A 14311-nucleotide genomic window follows, 5' to 3' on the forward strand; every position below is an offset into this window, starting at 1 on the left:
TCTATCCCCATCCCTTCCTGGCCATCATTAGCATGTTAATGGACGTCAGGGGAAACCACAGGAGAAGCAGTGAGAACCTACAGCTGAAAGCTGAAAGGAGAAGGCATGGGAACGGCGGCTCAGGGAGGCTGTTCATCTGACTGGACCTAAATGGCTCCAGATCAGCTGAAACCCAAAAAGGCCCCAAAATGCAATCAGCTGATGAATAGAAGAGAAGTCAGCCTTTCCTTTTCATCAAACCTGATTAAATGGCCGCTGTGACCCGGCAGAGAAACACACTAATTAAATGTATTTCTAATGTGTTCATCTGGAAGAACACCTGAATAGTTTCCACTAACAGCGTTTCCTGACAACAACTTCCTGGAAAACTCCTTTATAACTCATCTCATTGTTGGCGTCCTGGACAGCTTTACACTAAACATGGAGTCTGAGTCAGAAAATAAAAAAAGGTGTATCCGTGTACGGTTCATTCTTTGGTTTTTTGGTTTCAAAAACAAAAACGAAAAAACAAAACAAGCACGTGGTTTTTCTGTTTTTTCGTTTTTTAAAACCTAAATCGAAAAAATGAAAAATCGAATCAATAGAAAATCAACAGCGTTTGAGTTTTGTTTTGCCATCTAACTGAAAATAAAATACGTTTGTTGTTTTAATATTTAGCGGTACCGGAAATGAAGTTAGTCGCCAAAGAAAAATAATTTACGGCAGATGAAGACGGCATCAAAACAAACCATTTCTAAACAAAAGGCAATGGCTGCACTCGAACCGTTTTCCGCATTGATTATCGAACTTTTTGAAAGAAGAAAAACACGCTCTGAAATCAGTGATGCTTTGAGCCGCCATGGAGCTCCACATTGCTCGGTAATTAGTGTCAGAAGGTTTTGTATGGAGCACACATTGCGAAGACACAACGATGTGTCGGACGCCGATTTGGAACTTGGAATATTAAAGAGATCTTGTTGACGGTCAGATCATTATTTCTCAATGAAATACGCCGATTCCCTCTAAATAACACAAACGTTTCCATGTTGGTAGCGCTAGCTGAAAAAGTTCTTCTTCTTGTTGATTGTAATGGCAAGAAATTGAAGGCGTACATTACCGCCACCTACTGGTAACTAAAAAAGTGAGGTGTTGGGAGTTCAGGTCTTTATTTCCGGTTCTGCCATAAGGTCCATTGAATTAACAACAAAATAAAAGTTTGTCTTCGGTTTAACCATTGCAGTTAAAAAAACAAACAAAAAAAACGTACCCTTTTTTAATTTTCGCAAATGTCGTTTTTTATAATTTCGTTTTAAAAACGGAAAAAAAAAACACACGCTTGTTTCGTTTTTTCGTTTTGAAACTAAAAGACCAAAGAATGAACCATACACAGATTAACCAGAAGTCTGTGGAGTGAATTTTGTTCCTTATTGTTGCTTTTTTTGAAAATGTAAATTTGAAGAAAAAAAAGAAAAAATGCGAAACAGAAATTAATTCTAATTAACAGAAATATTTTCTTTGACAAACAAAACCAGAAGTTCTGTGGACTAAATTTTGTTCCCTTATTTTTGCTTTTTTTGAAAATGTAAATTTGAAGAAAAAAAAAAATTTAAAACAGAAAATAATTCTAATGAACAGAAATATTTTCTTGGAAAAAAAGGATTTTTTTTGAATAACTTCTTTATTCAATTTTTATAAACCTTTGTTTATCTTATTTTTCTTGTTTTTTTAAACAAATATTTTTTCAGATTTTATATTTTAATTTTTTTAATTACTGAGTCAGAGAAAGATTCTGATCGGAAACAACGGAGAATATCAGAAAAGGTTTAAAAAACAAAACCAGAAGTTCTCTGGACTGAATTTTGTTCCCTTATTTTTGCGTTTTTTGAAAATGTAAATTTGAAGAAAAAAAAATTTAAAACAGAATTCTAATTAACAGAAATATTTTATTAGAAAAAAAGGATTTTTTTATTTTTTTTATTTTAATAAACCTTCGTTTATCTTATTTTTTTTTCTTTTTTTTAAACAATTTTGTGGGGTTTTTTTTGACAAACAAAACCAGAAGTTTTCTGGACTGAATTTTGAACTGTTGATTTTTTTGAAAATGTAAGTTTTTTGGGAAAAAGCAAAAAGAAAAACAGAAATTAACTCAAAGTAACAGAAATATAATTTTTTTTTGAATTACTTTTGTTTATAAACCTTTCTTTTTTAAAACAATTATTGGTAATGATTTTATATTTTCTAAATTTGTAAATATAACATCTGTAACAAATGTTAAAAAAATGTAATTGAAAAAAAAAATGAGCATGAAAATTTATAAATTTTGTTTTTTCTTATCAAAAACTATTTCAAAGTTTTACAAAATATGTTTTTTATTTCAAATTACCATCAGATGACATGTTATTTTACTGAGAGACTAATAAAAAAAATTGTCTCCTTTGGACGTTTTCATCTGGACAGCGAGCAGAGGACATGTTTGCCTCAAACTAAATAAAGAATTGTAGGGAAACAACCCGACACCCACTGTGAAGCACAGAGATAGAAGCATCATTGTTTGGGAAGCTATTGCTGAAGGAGAAAACAGCAATCCCCTAAAAAGGCAAACCACCAAAACTGCTTTGGAAACCTGGATGTGTTGCCTTCAGTCTCTGAGCTCATTAACATTGACCCACCCAACAGCTGTAAGGGCCAACAAAAGGCTAACTCACTTATCCCAACCAGGCCCTTCATCCCATAATGATCACCTCAACTGGCTGAAGCCGTTTATTGGCAAAGAGGAATTAAATAAACGTGCAAAACCTGAAATTCTTGCACACTCTGCAAAGCATGGCGCAGACTGTAAAGGTGGCGTCCCTTTAAAGAGCGGCCCCCCGGTTGCTGAACAGCCGCTCCCCCGCTCGGAGGTGGCGTTGCATAAGAGCATCAGAGGTGGAACATGCAGTTATGATGCCTGCCTGCCTGCCCTTTGCAGGCTGGTTATAAATAGCTCTTTGCCATTGGGCGGTCACTGACAGCAGGTGTCTGGAAGCTCATCAGAGCTTCCATGAACCGTTGCTGTGACTCAGCGCATGTCAGCATTAACGCAAATAACACTCAGATCATGTGAGATCTGTTTACTCTGCGGAGATAAGCTCTCACATGATGATGATGATGAAGCTCTGAGAGCTAAGAAAAACATCTGAGCAAACTCTGCCTTAGCAAAGCAGTGTTCACACCTCCTGAGCCGGTTTTTATTTATCTATCCACTATCTTCACTCAATCTTAGCTCGATTCCTGTGTGAGAAAAACAAAGCGCTGCATAATGAAGTGAAACCAAACCACTAAAGATAAAAATGCGACATTCACACAGTAGATCATCTCTAGTTTTGGCTCATCTAGACGTTAGAATATCTGCAGAGTCATTCTCAAAAGGAAACTCTAACTAAACCATTACAGCTCCGACTCTATGAAGGACTGGCTTATAATAATAGCTGATATGTCCCTACTGAATCCCCGCACCATGATGATACCACCACCATGTTTCACACTAGCTGTGGATGTTTTAATTGGATGCGTTAAGTGTTGAAAGTGGGTCCAAATTAAGACCAAAAACTTAGTTTCAATAAGTTCTGAAAGGGGGAATATGTGGAAATAAAATGGAATCCATAATAAAACAGGCAGAGTAAACGCTACAGTGGTTTATGAAGTCATCATGACCACTGCAGACTAAGCCCTAACACAGTAAATAATAAATAATAATAATAATATAATTGAACTTTATTGATCTCACATTGGAGAAATGTAACTCTGCATTTAACCCATCCCATTGGGGAGCTGTGGGCCGCCATCATGGGGCGCACAGGGGGAGCAATCGGGGGTTACGGGTCTTTGCTCAGAGAGCCAGAATGGCAGTCAGTGGGAGTGGGTTTCGAACTCACAACCTCAGGATTCCAAGCTCTATGCCCTAACCGCTAGGTCGCCACTCTCCTTTAAAACGATTCATTTAATATGTTTGCATGTTTGTTTTTTTTCCCTCCTATTTTCCTCTCTTTCTGCTATAAATTCAAGTTTACAATGAAACAAATGTTTCTAAGCAAACATTATCAATTAATTGAATGCAAGAACTTTTTATCTAATAAACCAATAATTGAAAACAAAAATTTTATCAGCTGCTGCATGGAAAAAAGCAAAATGGGGTTTGCTCTGACTTTATTTGACTCCTTGTCTTACTCTTAATCAGCTGAGATTCAATCACAGAGGCGCGTTATTTACTAATTAGATGACCTCTGACTGGAACATCTGGACTTAAAGGACTAATGTCTCATCATGATCTGGAAAAACTAATCCATGCGTTTATTTTTAGTCGAATTGATTACTGCAACGGTGTTTTCACAGGTCTGCCTAAAAAGTGGATCAGACAGCTGCAGCTGATCCAGAACGCTGCTGCCCGTGTCCTCACTAAGACCAAGAAAGTAGAGCACATCACCCCGGTTCTAAAGTCCTTCCACTGGCTCCCTGTATCTCAGAGAATAGACTTTAAAATCCTTCTGTTAGTCTATAAATCTCTAAATACATCACAGACTTGCTATCAGTGTATCAACCCTCCAGACCACTCAGGCTTTCTGGCTCCAGCCTGCTCTGCATACCTAGAACCAGAACTAAACATGGAGAAGCAGCATTTAGTTCCTATGCTCCACTTATCTGGAACAAACTTCTAGAAAACTGTAAAAAATAGCCTGAGTTCCTTTAAATCAAGACTAAAAACACATTTGTTTAGGATTGCCTTCGACTGTTCTAGTTAAACAGTTCAACAAAAACATATTTTCTTTAGTCAAACTATTTTTAATATTCTTTTTTGTTTCTGCATTTTTAATTTTATTTATTTTTGTCCTACTTGCTTTGATTCTGTTTTATTTTCCTGTATTTTAATCATGTAAAGCACTTTGCATTGTCTTTGTACTGAATTGTGCTATATAAATAAATTTGCCTTGCCTTGCCTTGCCCTGGACTGTAATATTCAGGGTTTTTATTTTATTTTTTTGCAAGTCATTTTGTAAACTTTCACTTCATTTCTATTTAAATCAATTATGTTTGTCACACAAATGAAACAGACTGAAGTTTGTGGTTTTAACAAGAAAAACTGGGAGGGAAACGTTTTTTTTTGCAAGGCAGCGTGGAAAACATCAGAGTTAGTTTGGTTAATTCAACACCCCCCTCCTTCACATTACCCAGCAGCACTTCCAATGCTTGATAGAGAAATAACAGGCAGGTTAATTAAATTACGAGGGCTGAAGACTTAAAGAAGTTTATCTAATAGCTGTCAGCAGATCCAGGAAGGAGGTTTTTCATCACGAACCTTCATTAAATTAAAGCTGAGAGGAAAACACCCGTTAATTAACCTCCTCAGCTTCCAGAACAACAACCCTCCTACTTACAACAACATAACCTACCAGTCAGTTTCCTAAACTAATCTTTAATCACCTTCTGTTCATTTGATCATCATTCTAAACTTTTATTTTTAAATGATAAACTGATTTAGTCACCTTCGTGTCAGAGCGATATGGAATTGATATGGAGCTGAATCTGGGTCATAACTTTCTGATGAAAATGAAAAAGAGAGATCATATCTCTCCTATCCTGGCTTCTCTTCATTGGCTTCCTGTTAAATCCAGAATAGAATTTAAAATCCTCCTTCTCACATATAAAGCCTTAAATGGCCAAGCTCCATCTGATATCAGAGATCTGATTGTTCCTTATGTTCCTAACAGAGCACTTCGCTCTCAATCTGCAGGTTTACTAGTGGCTCCTAGAATTTCTAAAAGTAGAATGGGAGGCAGATCTTTTAGTTATCAGGCTCCTCTCCTGTGGAACCAACTACCAGTTTTAGTCGGTGAGGCAGACACCCTGTCTACTTTTAAGGCTAGGCTTAAAACTTTCCTTGTTGATAAAGCTTATAGTTAGAGTGGCTCAGGTTATCCTGAGCTATCTCTATAGTTCTGCTGCTATAGGCTTAGACTGCTGGAGGACATAGGGACCCCTTTTTAATCATTCTATCTCTATTCTCCCACTCTGCAGAATCTGTTAGTTCAATCTCTAACGTTCTGCTCTCTCTGCTTTTTCTCATAGTAGCTTCATCTGGTCTGTTCCTGTTTGGCTGTGACTCCATCCTGGAGAGAAACATCAGCTGTGCTGCTGCCATCAACACCTTTGTTTCTAGATGTTGGAGATCGGCCTGTTTTCCAGTGTGGTCCTGTTTCTCTGACTGTGACTAACTGGATGTGCTCTCTTCATCCTCTGACATGGGAGCTGGCTCGGAGCTCGTCTGCCTGGCTGTGTGTTTCCTGGATGCCTTTTACAGCTGCTTTTTGTATGTCTGCTTCTGTCTCCTTGAACCCCAGTGGGCCTCAGCAGATGGCCGCTCACACTGAGCCTGGTTCTGCTGGAGGTTTCTTCCTGTTCATAGGGAGTTTTTCCTCTCCACTGTCGCTACAAGCATGCTTAGTGTGAGGGATTGCTGAAGAGTCAATGAGTCGATGCAATCAGCTGGTTTTCCTTAGATAGAAAACTTTGAATCAATCTGACTGGATGATCTGGTTGAACTGGAAAGTGACCTGAGATGACATGATGTGAATTGGAGCTATAGAAATAAACTGAATTGAGTAAAGTATATTAAATAGGGGTGCACCGATTGCAGTTTTCTGGCCGATTTCTGATGGCCGATCTTTAAAAAGTCTGACCTGCCGATTCCGATTTTTGGTTAATACCGATTTTATTATTTTTTTGCTATAACCAACACTGTGTCACAAGATCGCAATTCACTTTCAATGTTACAATCTTTTCTTGAAAAACATGCCCTTGAACAAAAGCCTTGAACCATTATAAACTTGTTTTAACTGCCCATGAGGTAGAGCCTTGACATAGAAATGAATTAAATAATAAATATTAAATAAAACAAACTTAAGACTACAACATTGGTCTTTTGATTTTTTACATTTCAAAAAACAAAACTTCAACAAAAGATCAGAAAAAATATGGAATAGCAACTGATTTTAAGACACTCGCGGAGGTAAATAGATCGGTGGTTAAGATCGGTTTCATATGTAAATATCGGCCGATCACCAATCACCCTAAATTAAAGAAATCGGGGCCGATCGATCGGCCGGCCGATTTATCGGTGCACCTCTAATGTTAAAAATTTTTTTTTTACCAAAACAAAATATATTAACTTAAAAAAGGATTAATTTGAAACTGAAATGTCTTTAAAATGAGATTAAATCGTTTATAAGAAGATGTCCGAGCCGTGTTATGATTTTACTTTTACATAAGTTGATTGTCTTTTAGGCATTTCCTTTGTTTATCTACAACCATCTGGTTTTTTTTTTAAACACAACTAAATTCCACATAAAAATAAACAATTTAAAAAAAAAATTTGCACAAATTAATAAAGTATTAGTGGTGGCGCAGTGGGTAGCATTGCTGCTTTGCAGCAAGAAGGTTCCTGGTGCGATTCCCTGGCCTGGGGTCTTTCTGCATGGAGGTTCCATGTTCTCTCTGAGCATGCATGAGTTCTCTCTGGGTACTCCTGCTTCCTTCCACAGTCCAAAAACATGACTGTTATATTAATTGGCTTCTCTAAATTCTGGACCCCGCCTCTCGCTCGTAGACACCAGCCCCCCTCGAGACCCCGCTTGGGATAAGGGTGATGGAAAATGGATGCATGGATGAAAACTGATAATTTAGGTAAAATTTTTAAACGGATCTTGGGTTTTATGAATCAATTTTTAGGAATTAATATGAGAATGGGTTCAGAGTCGATTTAGTCGATCATCATAGATTAACAATCCATAATCTAAAGTTTCAAAGGCAGACATCCGTCTGTGTTTCTGAAGACGTGCTGCAGACAGGAGGACCGCATGGTCCTCCTGTCTGCAGCGATGAGGCAGACACCTGACGTGTCTGATGGAGGTTTCCAGACGGGTCCCTGCAGGCAGACTCATCCTGATTCTTTCTCACTCACCACTCTGATGCTAAACAGCACCGCTGCTCTGGGTTTAACCCTTCCAACACCCACTGCAACTAAACCGTTTCAAGGCTGCTTTCACACAGAAGAAGAAAAGAAACGACACTTCCTGTTGCAGGAGGACTCGGGCGGTCACACAGAGTTGAGCGGCAGGGTTTCTCTCTCCCACCACATCCTGTCTGCAGCGTCTAAACCAAACATGAGGGCGCAGAGAGGCAGAGACTCTGCAGCAGGTTGCATTTCAGCTCAGCTCTCAGATTCCCCCCCATAAAGGCATGAAAACTCCCCCAGAAACGCCCAAAGTAGAACATCTGTCATCAGGAGCTAATACAGCAGCTCGGAGAGCCGCTCATCACACCCCGCATTCCTAAATGATCTATAACCTGAAGCAGATTCTCAGACCTTCCTCCACTTACTGAAGCATTAAAGCTGCATGGAGTCAGAGAGGAAGCAGACTGCAAAGTTATCAAAGCAGGACATCTGCCTGAGCTTTACTTTAACTAGACCAAAGCTCAACTACCTCCACTAGGAAGGAAGAGCAGCAGCTTCTGCAGAATCTGAGACGTAAACAAACAACACTTTGTTGATCATTTGGTGTTTATCAAGCGGCTGCAGATCAATACAACGCTTTACCTTCTCCCACTGTAGCTACTGGGCTTAATTAATCGCATTAATCAATTATTGAAATAATTGGGATCTAATTTGGTTACAGAATTTATTTGTTATTTAGACTGATGGTGCAAAGACTCTAAAACATATTAATAACTTTCATACAGCAACAATTACGAGAAAAATACACCAAATAATATGTTAAATTAAAAATATTTTTCCATTTAAGGCAAAAAAAAAAAATGGTATTTATTATTTTTTTCCCCCATTGACATTTCAATTAAAGTTTCAGTAACATTTATTTAGGAAAAGTTGATTTAGTATCTCTTTTTTTATTATTATTATTAATCGATAGTGGTGGATAATTGCTGTACAGTTTATTATCTAAACGATAAATTAGAATCAATGATTAAAAAAACTCCTGAAAATGAGTGAATTTGCTCATTTTTTTTTCTATTGTTTTTTCCTTTTCTTTCATCATTTTCCTTTGAGGATTTATCAAATGTGATTAAAAGCGGTTCCTACCAGATGTTTGGTGAAATAAATCACACTACTTTATAAAACTAGTGTCCTAAAGGAGACAATTTTAACCCTTTAAAGCCCGATCCGAGAATAAAACAAAACAGTAAATTACTTTTTTTTTTAACAAAATATGTAAAAAGAAAAAACAGAAATACATTTTTGATATTAATAATTTATTACTATGCAATAAGTCAAGATTATTTTTTGTGTAGTCTTCTGCCCTCTGTTATCAGGTATATCTGATTGTGTACAATAGGATTTTGAGCAAAGTTTTTACCATTAAATTATGCAAAAGGTGTCAGACGCAAAACATTTCAGAAACCGTATGTATCAAATACGATACATTTGGCATTATAGGGTTAAATTTGTTCATTCTTAAATTCTAAAGTGCTGGACTTTTATCGTTATTCCGTTAATAACACAAACAATCGTGATATGATTGTAAGTGTGCATTGCACAGCTGTATCACAAGATGATAATCAATAGATGAATTCATCACTAAGCTGCTGACTGACGTTTCATGACGACCACCGATCGATCTGCGCTCGTTTCACTGGAAAAAACGTAAATCTCAATAAGTAATTTTTTCTTAAAATAAGTGCATTTTTCCTTGAATTGAGGAGGTAAGTGTGAAACCTTGCCAATGGAACAAGACAATTTACATGTAAAATAGGGATGCACGATATAATGGGCCCCCTATCGGTATCGGCCTTAAAACTGAATATCGGACATCGGCCACCCCACCGATATTTAACCCGATATTTGATCAGCTTCTGAGTTTCTAAAGTCTTCTTCCTCAAAAACTTCTTTTTTACAGACTTAAAAACTTCTAAAGACGAGGGAAAAAATATTGATCCATTAAAATATCCCAATATCTTCATATGCTGATATATTGCCATTTAAAAACACCATATCAATCTCTTTTACTAATGAAATATTGCTATATGTCATCGTTATGCTACGAAATCCCCCGAAAATTCACCAAATGTTGCCATATTTTTATATGTTGATATATTGACGCGGTATCGATCTATTTTACTAACAAAATCTCACAAGAATTTGCAAAATATCACGAGAGTTTGTAAAAGAACGATGAAATTTCACGAGATTTTGAAAGTAAAATAGATCGATACCGCGTTTTTAAAAATCGATTTGATATCAGCATATGAAAATATATTTGAGTATATTATTTTTCAAAGTGTCAAAAATGGATAACAAAACTGCTATTTTCAATGACTACTTATTTTTGTCCAGCTTTAACATCGGTATCGATATCGGTTATCGGCTACATGAGTTTTAAAATATCGGATATCGGCCAAAATCCCAATATCGTGCATCTCTAATTTAAAATAAGAAAAAAACAATTGCAGTGTCTTATTTCAAGGGAATATTATCTAATTATCCTATTCTAAGAGTAAAATTACTCATTCCATTGGCAAATTATCTTATTTTTCTACTCAAATTAGGGGAAATACACTTAATTTAAGACATGTTGACTTATTTCTAGATCGCTTTTGCAGTGTTCTTCTATTTCTCTTCAGCTTTTCTCCAACATTCTGTGAGGAAATACAGTTTTATGTTGTTTCTGCAAAGTAAATCCAGTCAGTCAGAGATCAAATATGAGCATTTACTCCATAGATCAGGGGTTTTCAAGGTTTTCCAGGCTAAGGACCCCCAAACTGATGGCAAGATGCAGCGGAGAGCCCCTAATTATATATATATTGTATGAAATTGTTTTATATAAAACTGGTCCTATAGTCACTCTATTACAGATGGAGAAATGTAACTAAAGTAATCCCTCCATGGGATTATTAAAGTATTTCTGATTCCTGGTTGATGGGACAGGTGTTGTGGATGAAACGGTGCCCAGCTTGATGTGTGTAGCTGAATGTGAGCCTCGATGACTGAAAGACATCTTCTGCCTCCATTTATCTGTTGGATTCATGTTAATGTGGATTTAAACACATTTCAATTAGTTGAAAAGATTGCAGCAGGAATATAAATAAAAAAAATTAACCAAAACTTTCGTGACCCACGTGCAGTACCTCTGTGGGCCCACTAGGGGCTGCGGACCCCCTGTTGAGGACCTCTGCCATAGATCATCGCCACACAGAGAACTACAGCAATAGCCATCAGCATGTGAGGCTGTTTGCAGGTCTGAGGTAAAGACAGTTAGAGGAGAGGAGGCGGAGCTTCCTGTGACTGTTCTGACTGCACACTGCTAGTCAGCTGCACTGTAAAAAATGGAAATCTAAATAAAAGTCAAATTTAGTAAATTTTCTCTTGAATTGAGGAGGTAAGTGTGACACTTTGCCAATGGAACGAGACAATTTACATTTAAAATAAGAAAAAAAATATAGTTTTGTCTTAATTCAAGCATAAATTATCTAATTATCTTATTTTAGGAGTAAAAATACTCATTCCATTGGCAGGTCATCTTATTTACCTGCTCAAATTAAGAGAAAATAAACTTAATTCAAGACATTTTTCACTTATTTCTAGATGTTTTTTTGCAGTGTGGCTAAACAAGGGGTCAGCTTTGTTTTTTGAAACAAAAAAAAATGATAAAAAACTAATTTGTTCTACGGTGTTTGCTTCATTCTGCAAAACTACACTTATATGATAATAAATATTATAAAAAGCATTTACTGTAATAATCCCTGGAAGCAGCGTCAGAACTTGATTTTCCATTTTGAAAATCAGGTGGGTTCACTCACAGAACCTGTTAGTGCTGAGAAACTGAAGCTGAGAAACTGAAGCTGAGAAACTGGGCCTTTTCTCTTCAAACGTCCTAGTTAAAGCCCGGGAACCAAGCCAAATAAATCAGAGCTGCTTGAAAGGAAACTGGGTCTGTGGTTCCCTCAGGGTTCCGTCCTGGAAGCCAGAAGCTGTGAGAGCGCGGGAGGCAGCGTGGCGTCCTCCATCCTGCTACAGCTGCAGCCTCAGGGAAGCCGTGGCGGCGAGAAAAGGAAACACGAGGAAGAAAGGAGAGAGAGAAACAACCAGCTGAGGAGGCAGAGATGCTGCCTGACTGGACCGACCGGTCCCAGGTGCTGATACCGAGCCTCTTTTCAGGTAAAACCAGAAGAACCACTGCAGCTTTCTGATTCTGATCGGGAATTTCCCCGTTTTCTCCCACAAGTAACAACAAACGAGGATCTCTGGTTGGTTCTGATTCAAAGAACCGAACTGTGAGATTTATGGAGCAGTTAGGGTCACATTCAGGGTCCTGCTAATCCTCTGGGTCTCACTATGGGGCAAACTGGACCCGATTGATCAGTTTAATTCTAGATGATCAGCCATCTCATGCGCTGAGATTTGGGTTTTAATGTTTTTAATAAAATGAGGTTGAAATTGAAGGTAATATAATTAGAATAGAATAAGGTGTCGTGTTTTAATAAAATATTAGTGAATCCAGCAGCCGTGGCTCCATCTTACTGTTGAAACAATTATACAGATAAATCGATTATTATAATAATCAACTAATGTATTCATAAACTAATCATTATCTGGGGTGTGTAGCGTATAAAACAGGCCGTTAGCTATAGCAGCAGCCCACTGAAAGCAGAAATTATACCAAAATTATAGAAAAAATTATATAAACAATATAATCAAGAAGAGAAAACTCTAGATCTGTCAGTATTTTCTACACTGAACTCATCAAATGGCATTTTAGCTTCACCTGGTTTAAATTCTGAATAATATCATCTTTAAAGAACCTTTTTACATCTGATTATTTATCAATAAATCCAAAAATTAACAGATTAATCTTTATAATCATGAGTGCAGCCCCATTCCATTCGCTGTTGTTGTTTTCTATTGTTAATAAAGTTTTTCTTTTTGTTTAAATTGAGATTGTTTTTAAATGTGTTTAAAAATGAATCTAATTACATGACTCTATATTTCTGTAAGGGTAAAGTGAGCTAATTAAACGTAGTTTTAGGAGGTCAACGTTTTGATCAAAATAATGCTTAGAAAAGATTTTAAAAAATAAAGAAATAAAATCGGTGCATTTTTTCCTTCCCATCAACTGTCATCAACTTCTCAGCTATAGAGGGAAATCGATCCCCACAGCATAATGCTGCCACCGCCATGCTCTACTGCTGAATATAAAGACAGCAACACTAGAGCTGCTTTAATAGAACATAATCCAGCCTGTTTTTTTTCCTCATTTTCCTTATTTCCTCATCAGAACATCATCCCTAAATCCTTCCGTTTCTCTGCGGATAGCATCATCTACCTCATGGCTGCCCTGGAGGCGGTCAGTTGGAGGCTAACTGGACATTAACCAGATTAGCTGGCATGCTCAGTCTGATTCAGAATGAATTAGAGCGTCCAGAACATCACGCAGCTTCATATTAGTGGGGATCAGTTCTAGATGTTAGCCTCATGCAGCGGTTCGCTCCATCCCATAATAATAGAATGCTAACGATGAAGGTTTGTGGTTGAAATGTAAGAATCAGTGAGTAAAACCAGCTCTATCGGCTAATGGACCAATCAGCTGCTAGATCCCGTTCCTCTCATTAAGAAGCAGGAAATCAGCCAATGGAAAGCCGGGAAGTCCGGCTGCCGGTCTGCTGCTGAGGTTCTGGCCCGTCAGCTGACGGCAGCGTGGACGGATTCCACGCTTGGAGCAGCAGCATGAGGCGCTCGCCGCTCTCCGCCCTCAGGAGCGCGGCTGATTACCCGACTGGAAGGAGGAAGGGATGAGGAGGGAAGGAACAGGAGGCGCTCAAACAGTGAAGCTGTGAGGAAACAGGACAGGAAAGAAGAATGGCGAGCAGACTGGAGCGGACTGACCGGAGCGGAGCGGCAGGAGTAATGTTTACGCAGACGGCTATGATCTGATCTAAAGCAGGGGGGGTTTCCACACCCACCCAATCCCCAGATAAAGTTCTAAGGATACAAATAAATAAATAAATGAGCTCATTATCTTTAATAATCTTCTTTCTTCCATCAGGGGGAGCTGCTTTACACCGTTTATCACTCTAATCTGATTTATTTCACTTTAAGGCTGATTTATGCTCAGAAACCAGGTGGTCTGCGTTTTTGTCGCAGTTAACGAAGATATGCCCCTCCTCCTTCTGCAGACACTCTGTTGCACCTCTCTAAAATTGTAGGTGACCGCAGACAGGAGGCCTCTGATTGGTCAAATCTACATCTGCTCTACACTATGCGTGTTTCCTGTTTGGTACTTTAGCGGCT

At 37.8% G+C, this 14311-nt stretch overlaps 1 protein-coding gene across 1 annotated transcript in view; it reads right to left on the reverse strand.

Moving 5' to 3' along the window:
- Window positions 1–14311, reverse strand: part of si:ch211-276f18.2 (glucose-fructose oxidoreductase domain-containing protein 1) — a 44712-nt gene that overhangs the window by 27573 nt on the left and 2828 nt on the right. The window lies entirely within an intron of this gene.

The sequence above is a fragment of the Cyprinodon tularosa genome, unplaced genomic scaffold, assembly GCF_016077235.1.
Source record: "Cyprinodon tularosa strain WSP-4 unplaced genomic scaffold, ASM1607723v1 ctg402, whole genome shotgun sequence".
NCBI classification, from domain to species: Eukaryota; Metazoa; Chordata; class Actinopteri; order Cyprinodontiformes; family Cyprinodontidae; genus Cyprinodon; species Cyprinodon tularosa.